General features: G+C 43.5%; 1 protein-coding gene across 4 annotated transcripts in view; it reads right to left on the bottom strand.

Moving 5' to 3' along the window:
• The window catches only part of TGFBR3 (transforming growth factor beta receptor 3), a 193,008-nt gene extending 175,586 nt beyond the window's left edge, over positions 1 to 17,422 (bottom strand). For all 4 annotated transcript variants that reach the window (XM_072754638.1, XM_072754636.1, XM_072754639.1 and 1 more), the window contains exon 1: positions 17,288 to 17,422. The gene's annotated coding sequence lies outside the window, so the exon portion shown is untranslated. The remainder of the gene's footprint in view (positions 1 to 17,287) is intronic.
• Positions 17,423 to 18,082: the final 660 nt, after the last annotated feature.

The following is an 18,082-nucleotide window of genomic DNA, read 5'->3' as shown; positions in this document are numbered from 1 at the left end:
TTGAGCTTAGGATCATGAGTTCAAGCCCCATGTTGGGTATAGAAGCTACTCCAAAAAAAAAAAAAAATTTTTTTCCTGGTACAGGTACTATGGATATGGAGATTTCTCAAAAAGTTAAAAATAGAATTACTATATGACCTAGCAACTCCACTTCTGGGTATACATCCAAAAGAAAAGAAATCATGCTGAAGAAATACCTGCACTCCTATGTTCCAGTCAAAACCTGGAAACAACCTAAGTATCTATCAACAGAGGAATGGATAAAGAAAACACAGTATATATATACAATATACACAGTGGAATACTATTCGGCCTCAAAAAAAAAAAAAAAGGAAATCCTGCATTTCCAACAACATGGATAGACCTCATGGGCATTATGCAAAGTGAAATAAATCAAGCAGAGAAAGACAAGTAGTTTATGAGCTCACTTGTATGTAAAATCTAAAAAAGAAAGAATAGATTGGTGGTTGCCAGGGCTAAGGGGAAGTGGGGGGAGGGGGGAAGGTGGTCAAAATGTATAAATATCAGCTACAAGATAAATTAAGTCCTGGGGATATAACGTAACATATGACAATATGTTAACAATATTGTATTATATATCTGAAAGTTGCTAAGACTAAATCTTAAAAGTTCCCATCACAAGAAAAAAAAGTCTGTAAGTGTGGTGATAGATGTTAAATAAACTTATTGTGGTGATCATTTTGCTATACATACATATGTAACATTGTGTTTTACACCTTAAGCTTACACAATCCTTTGTGTTAATTATATTTTAATATAACTGGAAAAAAATTTTTTAAATCAATAAAAAATTAATAAAGATTTTCTTGAGTACCCTATGGAGAACAGACTGAAGGGAGTCCAGAGAGCATGGAAGATACACTGAGATTCCCACAGCAAAAGGGTGCCTGCCTGGCTCAGTTGGTAAAGCCAACTCTTGATCCCAGAGTTTGAAGTTTGAGCCCCACATTGGGTATAAAGAATATTTAAAACAAACAAATAAACAAAAACCTCTTATAGCAGATCAGACAAGAAAACAGGTTTAGATCAGAATGGATTCCCAGACATTTTTTTTTTTAAGATTTTATTTCTTGGGGCACTTGGGTGGCTCAGCGGTTGAGTGTCTGCCTTTGGCTCAGGTCATGACCCCAGGGTCCCAGGATCGAGTCCTGTATCAGGTCCCCATAGGGAGCCTCTGACTATCCCTGCCTCTCTGTGTCTCATGAAAAAATAAATAAAATCTTTTTTTAAAAATTTTTTTATTTCTTTATTTGAGAGAGAGAATGCACTCCAGAGCAGGAAGAGGAGTTGAGGGAGGAGCAAGGTCCCAGCTGAGCAGGGAGCCCTACCTGCCCTGGGGCTGGATCATGACCTGAGCCAAAATGAAGAGCAAGATGCTTAACCTTCCCTTAACTGACCGAGCTATCCAGGTGCCCCCCACCCCCTGTTTCTTCATTTTTAAGATGAAACTAACCCTAAAAATAGTCATAATATTGCAAAGCTGTTCTGAAAAGGTGCTAAAGCTACTGTCTCAACAACCCTGGTATAAGTTACAGGGATCTGGCTGCCTGGCCCTCCTCAGTTCTACCTTTCGATTCCCAAATTAGCTTCAGGGCCTTAGCCAGAGGCTGAGGAACTCAGCCTGGCACCACCACCAACCAAGCTGCCTGGAGTGAGGAATCAGCTATCACCAAAAGCGCTCATTAAATCACGAAGCTGCAATTATTCCAGCAAAAGTCAGCACATCTGAATATCCTCAGGACACCAATCATCATGCTTTAGGCCCTAGCAAGCGCTAAGCCATTAAAAAAAAACTGTGGGAAAGCTACATCTATTAGACCTCCATTAGGCTATTTTGTACAATACACAGTAATTTACTAAAATATTTTAGTCACAGGATTATTTATATTCATAAGGATTCTGCAAATACATGAATTCAGAATAAACACTTCAGCAATAGACTATTCTGCTAATGGCAATTAAGCACTTATTTTTTCTCTCACTGACTTCCAATATAACATTATGGGTCTCTTAAATGAGGGTAATCCCTCAATAGATAACATTTCAACTATTTAACATGTTATTTGGTAAAGAGAGGGCTCAGCAGCCGAGGCATGTGAAACATTAAGAATTGAAACCCTTCAATGGTCACCCACTGCTGTCAAGTATAATCAAGTATAAAAACCAAAACCTGGGCAGCCCAAGGTGTGGTGTGTGTGTGTGTGGGTGGGTGGGTGTGTGTGTGTGTGTGTGTGTGTGTGTGTGTGTGTTCAGCAGTTTAGCGCCACCTGCAGTCCAGGGCATGATCCTGGAGACCTGGGATCGAGTCCCACATCAGGATCCCTGCATGGAGCCTGCTTCTCCCTCTACCTGTGTCTCTGCCTCTCTCTCTCTCTGTCTCTCATGAATAAATAAATATTATCTTTGGGAAAAAAAAAAAACCTTCCCAGGATTGCTAGATGCTGCCTACTTAAGACTGACCTCATCCTCTGCATGCTTATGTGATTATTTCCTTCCAGGTATGGCATTCCTACATCTGTTCACTCTAGAAAGAAGGATCTCAGTCTACCTGGTAGCAGTAGTGGTCTACCTATTTGGCATGTAATCGGCTACCAATGAGGGTACCATAATGGGTAACAAGTATAAAACATGATCGTGTACATTACAGTTGGAAGAATGAAAAGATGGTGAATTATCCAAACTTTTCTCAATAATAAACGATAAACCAACAAATAAGAGCTATACATGAGAAAGAACCTGTATCTTGGGGATCTTCAAAGATACAGGAGTTCTGAGAAAAAAAAAAGATACAGGAGTTCTGGCATCAACATGTTTTATAAGCTTAGACAAGTCATTCCATTCTGGGTTTTAATTTCTTCATCTGTAACATGAAGAGATTAAACAAGAAAATCTTTTATTCTATACCTTACTTATAACTGACATATGGACTAACAACTAATACACTTGTGGAAATCTGAAATAGGTCACGGCTAGTATGAATGACTTAAGGAAACTGGAAAGTATTCTCAGGAAAACATTCAATTTGACAACCTAAGTGCAAAAAAAAAAAAAACTAATACTACTGTAGCTATTTTTAATATACAACTTATAGGGCACGGGGGGGGGGGGGGGGGGCTCAGCGGTTTAGCGCCACCTTTGGCCTAGGGCATGGTCCTGGAGACCTGGGATCCAGTCCCCCGTCAGGCTCCCTGCAGGGATCCTGCTTCTCCTTCTGCCTGTGTCTCTGCCTCTCTCTCTCTCTCTCTCTCTGTGTCTCTCATGAATAAATAAATAAAATCTTTTTAAAAAAATACATAACTTATATAAACAAAAATATTTTTTAAGATTTATTTCTTTGACAGAGAGAGAATGAGCACAAGCAGAGGGAGCAGCAGGCAGAGGGAGAGAAAGAGGCAAAGTCCCTGCTGAGCAGGAACCCCCCCACCCCACCACACACACACACACACACACACACACACACCACGTGGGACTTGATACCGTGATCTGGGATCATGACCTAGCCGAAAGCAGACACTTAACTGAACCACCCAGGTGCCTCACAAACAAAAAATATTTGAATCATTATTTTCTGAGCAATGTAGGTACACACAAAACCTGAACTTTGTCAGATCTGCCCATTCTATCAAAACTGCCATTTTGGGGGCACCTGGGTGGCTCAGTCAGTTAAGCATCTGCCTTTAGCTCAGGTCCTGACCCCAAGATCCTGGGATCAAGCCCCACATGGGGGCTCCCTGCTCAGCGGGGAGTCTGCTTCTCCCTCCTTGTGTCCCGTCATGTGCATGCTCTCTCTCTCTCTCTCAAATAAATAAATAACCTTTAAAAAAAAATCTGCCATTTCTATTATATTCCTCAAACTCCATGAACTCTACTCATTCCCCTCACCTCATTCTAAAAACCATTCTGATTAATCCTACCCACTGTGAACACAGTTCTCCTTAACATTTTGTGTATAATTTGTTCCATGTTATCTTCTACTCAGAGCTGACCCAGAATGTCAGAAATAGAGAACATCCACTCCAGCCCTCTAATTTTACAGATTAGCAAACCAGGAATTAGAAAGGCTCAGTGACTGGCCCATCATTACCCAGCTAGTTAGTAGCACGGCCAAGACTTGTCCACATACTGCTTTGTAATTATTCTGTGGTTGTTGGTGTTTTTATTCCACATTCCCCTTCCTTTACAGGCTAACACCCTGCTTTCCTCTTCCGACCCCACAAAATATCTCAGCTACCACCTACTGAGCACCCAAGGCGGTTTTTCAAATTTCTTATTTCATCATCTCAACAACCAAAGAAGACAGATATCCTTGACTCTGTAGAGAGAAAAGTGAGGCTTCAGGACACTCAACAACCCCAATAAGTTCTGGCACCAGGTTTTGAACCCAGGTCTGTCTGATTTTCTTACCACTACAAACAGGAGCTCCTCCTCCACAGATGCCAATCAGGCCTGGCACAGATGGTCACGTTCTAGGTAGTGGGCAGGTCTGATTCAATCAGACCCGAGATAAGTTGTTGTGTTTTGAAACCAGGGAGGCAAGGATCAATTAGCATTGTGCCGTCGTTTTTAAAGATTTTATTTATTTATTCATGAGAGATGCACAAAGAGGCAGAGACACAGGCAGAGGGAGAAGCAGGCTCCATGCAGTGAGACCAATGTGGGACTCGATCCCGGGTCTCCAGGATTACACCCTGGGCCGAAGGCAAGCACTCAACTGCTGAGCCACCCAGGCGTCCCTCAATTAGAAGGTTTATTTTTCTTCATTCATTCACTCAATAAACATTTATTGGCACCTACCACGTGCCAGGTCCTTGTTCAGGAAGCTGGGTACATAGCAGTAAACTAAGCATGACACTGTTTTCATGGAGTTTACCTTCTTGTGGGGGAGACAGACAACAAATTCATAATGTTTCAAGTGATGGAAGTCCTATGAAAGAAAAATAAAGCAACTTAAGGAGAAAGAGTGCTGAGAGGAAGGATGTTATTTTAGATAGGGTGATCATGGAAGTGTGATATTGTGATTTATAACAAGAAATATATATTTGGTCTTCGTCCCTATTTCTGGGCCAAAGTTCCTAAAATCCTCAGAATTCCCTAAGTGATGACAGGAATAAAAGATGTCTTCTGTTGTGTCATCAAGGTAACCTCTGGACCCCATCTCAGGATCGGACTGCTTACCAGGGGGACCAACCAGGTCATTAGAGGGTTGGACCTTTCAGGTCCTTTTCAGAGAGGAGCTAGAGGTTGACTCAATTGCCAATGGCCAAAGATTTAATCAATCCTGCCTATGTAACAGAGCCTCTGTAAAAAAAAAAAAAAAAAAAAAAAAAAAGTATGGGGTTTGGAGAGCTAGCTGCCATGTTGGTAAATATGTAGAGACTGGGAGAGTGGCTTACCCAGTGACATGGAAGCTCCATGCCCTTTTTCCACACTTTGCCCTCTTACATCTTGCATCTCTTACAGCTGGCTGTCCCTGAGTCATATTCTTTTATATGAAACCAACAATCTAGTAAGTAAAATGTTTTTTCTGAGTTCTATGAGCTTTTCTAGCAAATTAATCAAACCCAAAGAGAGGGTTGTGGGAACCTCCATTCTGCAACCTGGGCTTGCAACCCATCAAGTAGAGGGCAGTCTCATGGGACTAAACTAGTGTCAGAATTGGTGGTGTGAGGGAAGGGCCCCCCCCCACACACACACACACAAAGTGGAACTGGTTACCAGAAAGCTTTTAGAGGGCCTCTCAGATGAAGTGGCATTTGAGCACAGGAGTGGGCGAAAGACCAACCTGTGAAGGGAAAAGCATCCCAGACAGTGGAGACAGCAAGTGTAAAGGCCCTGCAGAAAGTACATGCTTGGTGTGTTCTCGGAGCAGACTACACATGGCAACAGGACAGCGGAAAGCATGGGGACCTCCGACCCCCTACCCTGCTCCCCTGCCTACCGAGGTTCAAATCCCTGCTCTGCCTCTTCCTAGCAGCGTAGCTGTGCGCAGCTTACTAAATACCTCCAAGTCTCTGCTATAAAGTAGAAATAATGATTCTATTTCCCTAATGGGATTGTTATTAGAAATAAGTTAATTAATAACACGTAAAGCACTTATTACCTAGTATGTTCTCAGGTTTCAGGAAATGGTGGCTATGATTTTTAACTAGGTCATTGATAACATCTCCGTTCAAGACCATTTGTTTTCAATTTGATAGTGTGGAATCCAAGGGTTAAATCTGCTGTTAGCTTTGTACATGGCCAATAACTTCCTCCTAAGCCTTTGACTTCCTTCGGTAGGCTTCCTGTCCTGATGAGGAGGACTCGTAGGAACCACACTGATGTTATCACAAAGAAGAGCAGCAGTTGACCGTTACACTAATGCAAATTATGCTTTTTATTCAACATCATCCCTATCCCCAAGAATCAGATGCTTCTTCAGAACTATAATTTATTGTCCCTTGGATTTAAGTCACTGGCTTCATAAAACAGATCTCACCAGGCCCGACTCCTCACTAGCATCACTGATAGAAGCACGTGCTAATTTCAACTACATTCTTGTCTTGAGAAGGGTTAAAGCTTCTCTTCAAAATTAAGACAAATTTAATTTTAAAAAACCCTTTCTCCATTGTCCTTTTGGCCTAAACTGAACGTTTCTTTTCAAAGAAATTCGAACATCAAAGCAAAATTCAAGTCATCTGGCCTGGCAGTCTCCAGACTATTCCTTAGAGCACAGCCCTGAAGCAACTCAGGAAGGTACGGTGAGTGGCCCAGTGGATGGGCCCAGAGCCAAGGGAAGATGTCAGGGCCGCGGGGAAATTCTGCTCCTCTGCCCTATACCCTCTCCCCCTGCTCTTCTCTTTAATGCTATGTTTACTTTTCATTTGTGCAGCCCAATGGGTTAAAGGGCAAATCACAGGCAGAGAGAAACCACCGCAAGCCCAAGCCTGTGAGAGGTAAACTGGGAGTCTTCCCAAACCACTTGTAAGGCTGGAGACCATGGTTGCCGTTTTCAATCAATTAAAAAGAGGTCAGTGTTCTAGTATGACAGGTCTCAAATGAGGCTTTTTAAACATCAGATTCTCCTCTTTCCAGACAGATCTGATTGTTTTCCCTTTGTAATACCATAAGCCTACATTTAACTGGAGCTATAAGAAATCCACAAAATAGGGACACCTGGGTGGCTCAGCGGTTGTGTCTGCCTTCAGCTCAGGGTGTGATCCCGGTCCCAAGATCTAGTCCCACATCAGGCTCCCTGAAAGGAGCCTGCTTCTCCTTCTGCCTGTGTCTTTACCTCTCTCTGAATGTCTCTAATGAATAAATAGATAAAATTAAATTAAAAAAAAAAAAGAAATCCACAAAATCTTCTCATTCATTTATTCATCTAACAAATATTTATCAAGGTCCTGCTCCATGCCAGCAATGCTCCAGGTACAGGGATTCAATAGGGAACAAAACATAAAAATCCCTGCCCTGGTGAACTTACCTTCTAGTCAAAGGAGACAAACTGAAAACAAAATATATAATTGTATATGAGATATAGATACATGCTAAGAAAACAAAGCAGAGAAGAGGGAAAGGAAATACTTGGGGTCTTTGGTTTGGTTTGTTTCGTTTGGGGTAAGGACCTACAGGAAGTGAGCTTTGTAGATATCTAAGAGAAAAACATTCCAGGCAACAAAAACATCATATGCAAAGGCCCTGAGACAGCATGTCTGGCATGCTCTGGGAACAGCAAGTAGGCCAGGAAGCTGGAACACGGTGAGTGAATCAGAGAGCACAGGAGTGAGATCGAAGAGATAATTGCCAAGGGAGTCACAGTTAGTTGTGTGTGGCTTTACAGATCATTGTAAGGATTCTGGCTTTTACTCTGAGAAAGATAGGAACGTTAGTGTTTTAAGCAGAGGAATGACAGGTCCTAATTTAGTTGTTTTCAAAGCCATTCTGGCTTTTGGGTAGAGTATATTGCAGAGAAATAAAGAAGGAACTACTCTCCAGCTATATGATCGTGGGCAGGCCACCTAACCTCCCCATACCTGGCTGTTCTCATCTTTAGGGGGACTTAAAGAAGATTATTTCTAACTCCCACTATAACCCTAAGCTCTATGATTCTGAGTTTATTTCCTTTGCATTTTCTATATAGTTACAGTTTCTATCTACTGTAAACTTCACCTCTCCCCAGATCTTTAACTGAAGTAGAATAGAGTTGAAGAATTCATTTTGACAATACAGATTATAAGCCAAGCCCCTGACACACTTTCAGGATACAAAGATGATGAGACTCCATCCTGATCCAGCAAAGTCTACAATCTGGCAGAGAAAAAAAAAAAGAGTTCTCAGGAGGTAGCAGGAGAAGTCCAGTAAGCCAAAGGGAAGAAGCAACCAACCCACTACCGGGAAGACCCATGTGTAGCCTCACCACAGACCTGACAAGAGAGATAGATACCCTGGATGAGTAAGCAAGAGATCACCAGAGAAGGGAAAGGAGAGACAAGTACAAAAGCAATGGAGCCTGAGAGCATGTGGTATGTTCTAGAAACCATAAGGACTCTGGTATGAGCATAGTGAGGTTCAGGGAGAAGTGGAAAGAGAAATGGCTAGAAAAAGTAGGCTGAAGCTACTTTGTTAACAACTGGACATCTCTTGCCAAGGACAATGGAACAGCAGTGACTTTTAAAATGTAAGAAATGAAAATAGATCTGTGTTTTAGAAGGTACCAACCAAAATGTATGAATAATTGGAGATGGGAGATGCTGAGGCCAGGAAAAGCCAACTGGAGAAGCCATGCAGTAGGGCAAGTGAGATGCTGATTTGGAAATGAAGAAAAGAAGGTCAGCTGAGATGGGCTAAAGGTAAGCTCCGTGGGACTGGTGTTAGCTCAGGGAAGAAGCAGAAGTAGTTTAGTGTGTCTGAGGTCCTGGCTTGGTAACTGGTGCAATTTACTGACAGAGGAAATGAAGGATGGAGACTGGGGACCACAGAGAAAGAGTAGGTTGGGTTTGGGACTTGGTTTTAACAGAAAGACCTACAGAGCAAACAGGTAGCTGCTGGGAATCTGGGTATGAAATATAAAACTGGAAGTTACTGGCAGAGACGTGGCCACCGAGGCATGGAAACATAAGCGACTAAATGTAAACTGAGAAGAGAAGGGAAAGGGAAAATACAGAACCTTGGAGAATGCCAACACCTAAGGATCAGGCACTGGAAAAGAAACCCGAAGAGAGATGGGGAAGGTAAGGGGAAAATCAGAAGCAGTAACTCCAGGGAAACCAAGATGATAAAACTCACGGAAAAGACAAGAGTTAAGCAGCTAAGGGCAAAGGCCCCGGAGAGAGAGGGCAGCAGCGATGCTGACAGGAAGCAAGCATGAATTTTGCACCTTGCACCTTTTCTAGCACCTTGGACGTCTTGGTATGGCGGGTGTGGGAGCCTGCCTGCAGCTGGCTGAGGAGTTTCACGGAGATGAGAAGAAATGAGCCAATAGCCAAACACCACTGGCCCCCAACAGACAACGTCATTACCAGAGGTTCTGTACCATTAGGAAAGTTTTATTCAATACTCTGTGGAGGTGTAAGGTGTGAGAAACAGGAACTAAGATCTGCTGGGGGTGATCTTCTGGCAGCAGAAAGGAGATTTCTTAGTTAACACCTGGGTCTCACAAGACCACTAATCCTGAAACTAGCCACAGGCATTCAGAAAGGCTAGGTGCTTCTGACAAGTGCTGAGGACACCATAAGCACCCACACACCATTCAACTTCCAGTTAGGCTTCTCACACCAGCATCCCTAGTCTCTCTTCACCAACAGAGAAATGCTCAGCAGCAGGGACCGCATGCCCAATCAAGTAGAGTCAAAGTATAACCAAAAAAACCACAGCACTGACTACCTGGTATGATGTTGGGAGTCCATAACCTGACACCACTCAGACTGGAAAAGGCTCTACCGAAAACACCAAGTCAGTGTCAGCAGAAACTGCCTGACAACTCTATTTGCTCTCTGAGAAACAAAAAGAAGCTGAAGAAGGAATTTTTTAATCCCAAATTTATTCTTAATTTCCAATATAGAAATTGTGAGAAAGGTAAAAATTGAGAAAAATTTGAAAGCCAAAAATTTGAAAGACTAACAGATTTTTTTTAAATGTGCAACTAGAGTACTTTCTCCTTTACCCTCCACAAAAAAGCAACCCAACCCCCAAATGATCATTTTTCTTGGCTTAATTTCCCTATTTTTGTGATATATAATTGGAAACAGACTGCTTTTTCCTGGCTTCAGAGAACAGGATCTTCGGGGTTACAGGAATTGCCAACTACAGAACCTCAGCCTTAGCAAAGTTTCTTTTGCAAATCTTTTACCTATATACCTACTTGAAATATATCTTAACTCCAAAGAAAACAGTTAAATCCCTCATTATTACACAAGAGTGAATTTTGTCCTAATGAATTAGATGCTACCTTCCTTTTTCTCCGTGGTTAAGCAAAACAGAATCCTGCTTTGTGTTCAGTTATCTCCCATTCGAACATTACCAAAAGCCCTACACCCAGCAAGGTATCTAAATGGGATACTTTCTAGAATTTTTTTGAAGAATTTAGTAGGACTGGTTCTACAGGAAACTTTATTAGCCCACACACTGAATGAAATTAAAATCTTGAATATCGTAGAAAGCAACCACTGTAATAATAAAACGAAGATGCCACAAACTGAAAAAGGCATAAACACACACACACACACACACACACACACACACACACACACACTCACACACAAAATGTATCAAGTAAGTCATCCTTCCTCTGGCTCCAAAAACATGATGCATCCAATGGTTGTGCAATGATTGTAATGGATGAATAAGATGGAAACAAAAGAAAAAGGTGTGTCTTCACAAAGTCCGTTGTTACCCTAAATAATTTTTTCATGATTCAGATGGTATATTATGCATACACGACAAGTAACAATCTCTATAAAGACAGAAGAATAAGAATACTAAGGGATGTCTGTCTGCTCAGAAAGGCTTTGACAAAGAGATAGACCAGCAATAGTAAACATGCCCATTTAGAAGATCAGAAACTTCTCCCACACAGATAGGGAAGACCTTACAATATAATTAATGCAAAACGTATGTAATGAGTCACTGGTGCTTTCCCTCAAAGTTGAAGTTAATTTGCCAGCCAACTGCACAAAGTCTAATATAACAAAATGAGACGTTTATTTTTTTATGGACACTCAGAAGAGAGTTTTGTATGTTTTATTTTAAAGGAAAAATAGAAGAGAGAGAACACAGGCAGTGTCGCACAACAGTACTTAGGGTATCACATGAACACAGAGCTTTGAGATTGGAATCTAAGTATTTCACTTAAAATAACCTCCCGATTATGAAAAAAAAAAGTACATTCTGCTCCAGCAATCATCAGTTAATTATGAAATGAAGTTTGCAAATAGGCAGCAGTGTATTTTTGCATCCAAAGACCAATGGCATACTGTCAAAACACATAAATCACTAAAAATGCTAACAGAACCATACTCCCCAAAGGGAGTCTTTTCACACACTAAATTGAAATTAAGTAATTCATCAAGATTCCATTAATAAAATAGTAAATAAGAATTAAAAAGAGAAATCCAAGTTCCACTGGACCGTCCACCTGATCAATTTGGTGTTCTTACCCATCAATAGCGATTAGCCATCATACCTGTAAAATTGCAGACCTTCTCCCAGGGCAACCCTATTAACAGGAAAGCCCAAGGACTAGCAGTATCTGTAAAGACTGTTTTCTAAAGATCATTTTTTCAAGGACTAATCAACTTAAATTTGTTTTTACATATGTTCCACCTGCAATTTCACACAAAATCCACACCTTCAGCATGTACAGGGAAATGAATTATATACTTATAAGGACAAACAAGCAGGTGCTTCTTCCTCTGCAAACAGCACCCAACTCGAATGCCCCCCCTCCCAGAATTCAGTGTCCAAGAGACGGGGAGAGTATATGCTTCTGTATTACCATCCTTTTTCATAAAGTAAGGACAGAGATAACATTTTAGATTTAATTCTAAAATATTACTGTGGCAACAACTTAACATTAAATCCTAGAAATTGGGACGCCTGTGTGGCTCGTTTAAGTGTCTGCCTTCAGCTCAGGTCAAGATCCCAGGGTCTTGGGATCCAGCCCCACATTAGGCTCCATGCTCAGGAGGGAGCCTACTTCTCCCTCTGCCTGCCGCTCCCCCTGCTTGTGGGCTCTGTCTCTCTCTCTCTCTCTCTCTCTCTCTCTCTCTCTGACAAATAAATAAAATCTTTAAAAAATAAAATAAAAAAAATAAATCCTAAAAATGAACTTTGCCACACTCTAATTCAGAGTCCTCTTGCCAGACTTGAAAAAGCTTTCGGCACAAATGTAGGTGTTAATCTTCTTTTTCCTCTATCACCTTAAGCAGGACATAGCCATAAGATGGCTAAGACTCTTATTTCAAACCTTCAGTAATAATCCCAATTTAAAAAGGTACCATGCATTGTAAGTATGCCCTTAGTTATCTTCTTATTAAGTTTTTTTTACTAATAGACCCTATTATTTTTTTATCCTTTTATTGAGTCTTGATGGTTGGCCTAGAAAACTAAAGAATAAAAAATGCATGACGTTCAAATCAGAGCGGCCTCATGCAGAATGTTTACAAATGTTGTTTCAAACACTAAACATTGCACACTTCTTGGTTGAGAGATAAAAATCATTACTCTCTCTGAAAGAAGGAAAAAAATGCTCAGAAATCTGTACTAAATCTTAAGCAAGGACTTTGCAAACAGAGAAAATAAAGCTCAATGTCACTTACCAAACAAATGTTCTATTTCAAAAGATATAAAACAAGAAATCTAGAAAGGGACAGATCCCAGGAAATGGACCTAGATCATTTTTTATAAAGTCCTTCCAAGCTGTGTGGATTTATTTCAGCTTGACTGGAAACCAAACAAATTAGCAATAGCTTGTGTTTTATGAAATGCTACAAAGAGACAATGTTATCATTCCAAGTGTTAACTCTAAAGATGTGGAACCAGAGAAATTACTGCCATGGATCTTAGTGCAGTAATTTTCTTTCAAAGCCACACAAGCTCTCACAGAAATTGTTAAAGGCTGTAATTTGTGGAAGGCTAGCTTTTCATATAACCTATATTTGCTCTTCTACATTCCAAACTGTCTATATTCCTAGAGGTGATACAAGATTACTTATAAGTTAAAGATCCTTAAACACATTTACTTACTTGAGTTATGCAAATTTCAAAAGGCAGTTAATATTTTTTTTTAAGTTTCAAGATTTCAAAAGTTAAAAACAAGGAAAAATGCTCCAACATACAAAATAAAAGTGATAAAATCATGTCTCAAATAGCTGTGAAGAGCAAAAAAAGATAAAAGAAAACTGTCCTCATTAACTAATGAACCTGACAATTATAATTAGTTTTTGTCCAATAGGAACAACAACAAAAAAATATTTTGGGATGCCTGGGTGGCTCAGCAGTTGAGCGCCAGCCTTCCGCCCAGAGCGTGATCCTGGAGTCCCAGGATCGAGTCCCACATTGGGATCCCTGCATGGAGCCTACTTTTCCCTCCACCTGTGTCTCTGCCTCTCTCTCTCTCTCTCTCTCTCTCTCTCTCTGTCTCTCATGAATAAATAAAAATCTTAAACACACACAGACACATTTTCAAGATGGATTATCAAGAATAGGGGCAATTCAAAAAGATGACAGCATATTAATCCAGAAAAAAAAAATGCTACAGCAATATTAGTACTTACCAGTCATCCTCTAAATTCTGTTGTTAAACTAAAACGTAAAATCAGATCTTCCCAGATTTATCATCCCAGGAAATTAATGATGCCTTAGGCACTAAAGAAGTCAACAGTGATCACCTTCTTAGTACCAAGCCCAAAAGGATATCTGAGGTCCCCAGTCGGTCCGCTCAGGCCCAGATTCTGCCTTTTAGAAAGTCACCTGACTTTTACAAGAAGCGACTAAGTTTGCATTCAAAAGGCAAAGATTAATTCCTTTGAGACTTAAAAAGAATAGGACAATACCTTCTTTTAAGCAAATCAATTTTGTCAATCTATAAAGACTTTCCAAGACAAAGCCGTAGGAAGCCTTAAGGCATCTTGGCCCCCTGCTATCAGAGGTTTGAAAGAGGACAGCTCATTTGCTGAACTCCAAGACCAGGAATCAGAATCCTATTAGGAGTAGGGGGCTGAAAAATGTTTGCCCACTGAGTATAAACTACATTAGAGCATGGAAGACTAAATTAAAACCTAAGTAAAATGCTCCCCTGAAGTAGCTTTTGCAATGCTGAGATTGAGAAAGAAGGGACTAAGTTTGAAAGTTATTTTTAAAAAGGAACCATATGACCCTATGTTGTTAAATGAAATAAAGTCAAAACTACCTGATACACAAGAAACTAGCCTATAAAAACTGCAAGCAAAGACTGAAAACCTTTTTTAAAACTCAGTATCACTGTTTTTCCAAGCATGTTAATTCTTAATGTTTATATTATATTGACAAGAATGAGTGTCTATAGACACATCACACTTCTAAACAAATATGATACTTCTGAACTATTACTGTTTACTAAAATATAAGCCTCTAAAGAATGCCTAGAATTGCTCTTACTCGGGATAACAATCTCTCATTGTCTTGCATTTGGAAGATGTTAATGAAGAATGATGATAGGATTGTAAGTGTACCAACCTCCCTGTGAACAAATTCACTACATCCAATTTTGTCTACCAAAGACAAATGAGGATCATTACAAAAGGATGAACAATGGATCTCTTTGGACTCCCAGTTCTCTTGGATAACTTGAAATATTATTCAAGTGTACAAAATTATCTTACATACACTTCTTAAGAGAAACAAATGGAAAAAACTACATGCATGTGTATTTAATACCTGTCCAGTTACCAGAAAGATCTTGACATATATCCAACATACAGGCCTGATCCTCAAAGTCATTCTTATAGTAATCAGTTGAAACTAAACCTAGTTTTCCACCATAAACTCAGAAAGCAACTTGGTGATTTTGCTAGATAAAGCCGTAATATTTTCCATTTCTGAAATGTATGCTTAACACCCTAAAAACTGGTTTAAAAGTGCCTGATAGACATCAATAGTGTGTTAGACTCCCCCTATTGGCTAATATTCAAAATAACAATAAATTCCCCAGGGGTTGCCTTTGAAGTGCTGGGGTTCAAAAGTAAGTTGGTGATTTTTATATTTAAAAACATGAGCTGGATCAACAGTTGTTAAGCAAAGCTGCCATGTAATGGTCAGATTCCATCAAAACAGGAAAAATTAAAGTTGACAAATGACAAAGACAAACTGAAGGGCTGAAAATATGCTGAAGCCTTGAAACACTAAACAATGCAGAATTAAAGCCAAAAGCAGAGAACACCAAGAAACAGAGCAACATCCTTTAACTGACACAATGGCATGAAATCAATTTCATTTTAATAGCCCTTAAGGGGGTAAGAATTATTTCCCTGCCTCCTGTGCCAACCCCAAGCTGTTTCCTAAGGAAGCCAAGTAACTCTGACAATGTGAAGAGAATAAAAGAAATTAAGAATAAAGATTCATGGTAATACCCATCAGGGTTCTGTTTATAATTACTTGGATCTAGCTTCAGAGCTGTAATGCGGCACCCCAGTAAGGACATTACCTAAATTCATTACAGATACCTGATTCCTGTTTCAAGGGATATACGTCCAACCAAAATGGGAAGTTGAACTGGAGAAGACACCTGGGCTCACTGCACAGAAAACTGACTGCACTTGATGCTCCTCAGTGACTAAACTAGCTCTGGAATCAGAACAGAAAGTTATGTGTTAGCTTGAGCAAGTAACTAACCTCTACCGCCTCATCTGTGAAATGGGGCTAATAGTGTTTTAACCACAGAGTCCGGGGATCCCTGGGTGGCTCGGCGGTTTGGCGCCTGCCTTTGGCCCAGGGCGCGATCCTGGAGACCCGGGATCGAATCCCACGTCGGGCTCCCGGTGCATGGAGCCTGCTTCTCCCTCTGCCTGTGTCTCTGCCTCTCTATCTCTCTGTGACTATCATAAATAAAAAAATAAAAAAATAAATTAACCACAGAGTCCGTGTGAGGTTTCAGTGGTCCGAAAGGCATAGGAAACAGTGACACACACACACAGTTTGGGCTCAGTAAACGTTAGCTCTTCCTATTCGAGAGAAATAGCAGATCTCACAGTGAAATGACTGTTAGCAGCCTTAAAGTACCATTTCAGGATAATTAAAAGGTCTTGACCTGTGCTTTGTTACTTCTAGGGACTTCTTTCCACCCAAACGGCTCCCTTAACTTTTCTTCTAAGGGAGATGTTCAGGAGACGCCCGGTTCCCCGTCATCTCCGGCTGTCACTCCTACCCTCCTTTACCCTCTTTGCTCTTTCCGCATCACCTGTGCGCTCAGGACCAACAGCTCTAACACCCGTGCGACACCCTTCTAGTGCTTGAACACATGTTAAGTCATTCCACTCTCACTGTGACTTTACGAGACCCATTATTACTCGCATTTCACAGCTAAGGGACTCGAACGATCTTCTCTCAACTCTTCTCTCAACTGAACCCATTAAGTGCCACTGTGCCAAGGTCATTCACGCCTGACAACGCCGGCTCCCTACACTACGTGATTCTGGAAAAGTGGGCAAATGCCCTAATAAGAAGTCTGCAAGCAGATTCTTCTAGCAACAGCCCAAGACTTCCAGTCTGTTCCCACCGAATGGACATGCTAAGAGGTTCCAAACCAACCGGGAGCGGGTCACCGGCCACGGGCGGAGCTGCGGGCTGCAGCGCTCCGCGCCTCCCCACGACACCCCCGGGCGCGGGCTGCGGGCAGCGCGGCTCCCGGGGCGCGGGTCCAGGGCGCAGCCTCCGCAAGCGCCGAGGAGCGCAAGCCCGCAGCAAGCCTGGGCGACGCCGTCCGCGCCCGCGTGCAAGTGGCCCGCGCGCCCCGGGGGTCGGGAGGGACCGCGGAGGGAGAGGAGCAGTGGAGAGGGGCCGTCGCCCCCGACAGCGCATCGCCACGGGCGCCGCGCACCGACCCAGCGCGGCCGCTCCTCGGAGCGGAGACACGCGTGGGCCAACGCCGCCCCCAAGCGCGGGGTCCGGCGGCCGCAGCGACCCGGGCCGCGAGCAGGCGCCGAGCCCCGCGCAGCGCGCACGGCGGTGCAGCCCGCGGAGCCCACGGAGCCCACGGAGCCCGCGGGCCAGAGGCGCGGAGGCGGCGCCGCGGGGCCGGGCCCGCACGTACCTCGGAGGCGGCGCGTCGCGCGCGGATCCCCCCGCCGCAAGTCGGAGGCCGTCGGAGGCCGGCGGAGCCCCGCGGAGCCCGGTCTCCCCGCCCAGCGTGCGGCGGCGGCGAGCTCCGGCAGCTGCAGCGCCGCGGCACGGCTACGCCATCCGGACCCGCCGGGCCCTCCGCCTCCTGCAGCGGGGCAGCTCCGGGGCCGCCCGCGGACACTGCCGGGCGCGCGGCCGCAGACCTGCGAGCCTCACTCGCCGCGGAGAGGAAAGCGCCGCCCGGCGTCCCCGAGAGCCTCGAGTCCCCCCATCGGGCCGGCCCGGGCGCTGGCGCTCGCTCGCTCGCTCGCACACACGCGGGCGGGGACGGGCAGGCCGCCGCAGCAATCAGCGCGCGGGGGGAAGGGCGCCCTCCGCCGCCGCCCCGCGAGGGCGCCGCGCGGCCGGGGACCGCCTCCGCCCGCCGCCCGCCGCCCGCCTCCTCCCTCCTCCCCCTCTTCCTCCCCGGCTGATGGATGAGTCCCGAGCTTCCCTCCGGGCTGGGAGGGAGGGGGAGAGGAGCGGAGCAGCGCGCCCCAGGTGGGGGGGGGGGCACCGGGCGCTGGGGGCGCTGGGGGCGCCGGGGGGCGCCAGCCGCGGGGATGCGCTCCCTCACACTCCGTCCTTCAAACTTTCCGGGTCCCTGGAGGCGTTGGGGGCTTATTGGGTCACCTCAGTCTTGATAATAAAAATTCTAAATCCTCCAGTCGGCTGATCCCACCGTGTGGCCCCCTCCGGAGCAAAGCCTACGCAGCACCCACCCCGT

Source organism: Vulpes vulpes, chromosome 3 (assembly GCF_048418805.1).
Source record: "Vulpes vulpes isolate BD-2025 chromosome 3, VulVul3, whole genome shotgun sequence".
NCBI classification, from domain to species: Eukaryota; Metazoa; Chordata; class Mammalia; order Carnivora; family Canidae; genus Vulpes; species Vulpes vulpes.
The sequence above is the reverse complement of the archived record's forward strand: the minus strand, read 5'-3'. Positions and strand labels throughout refer to the sequence as shown.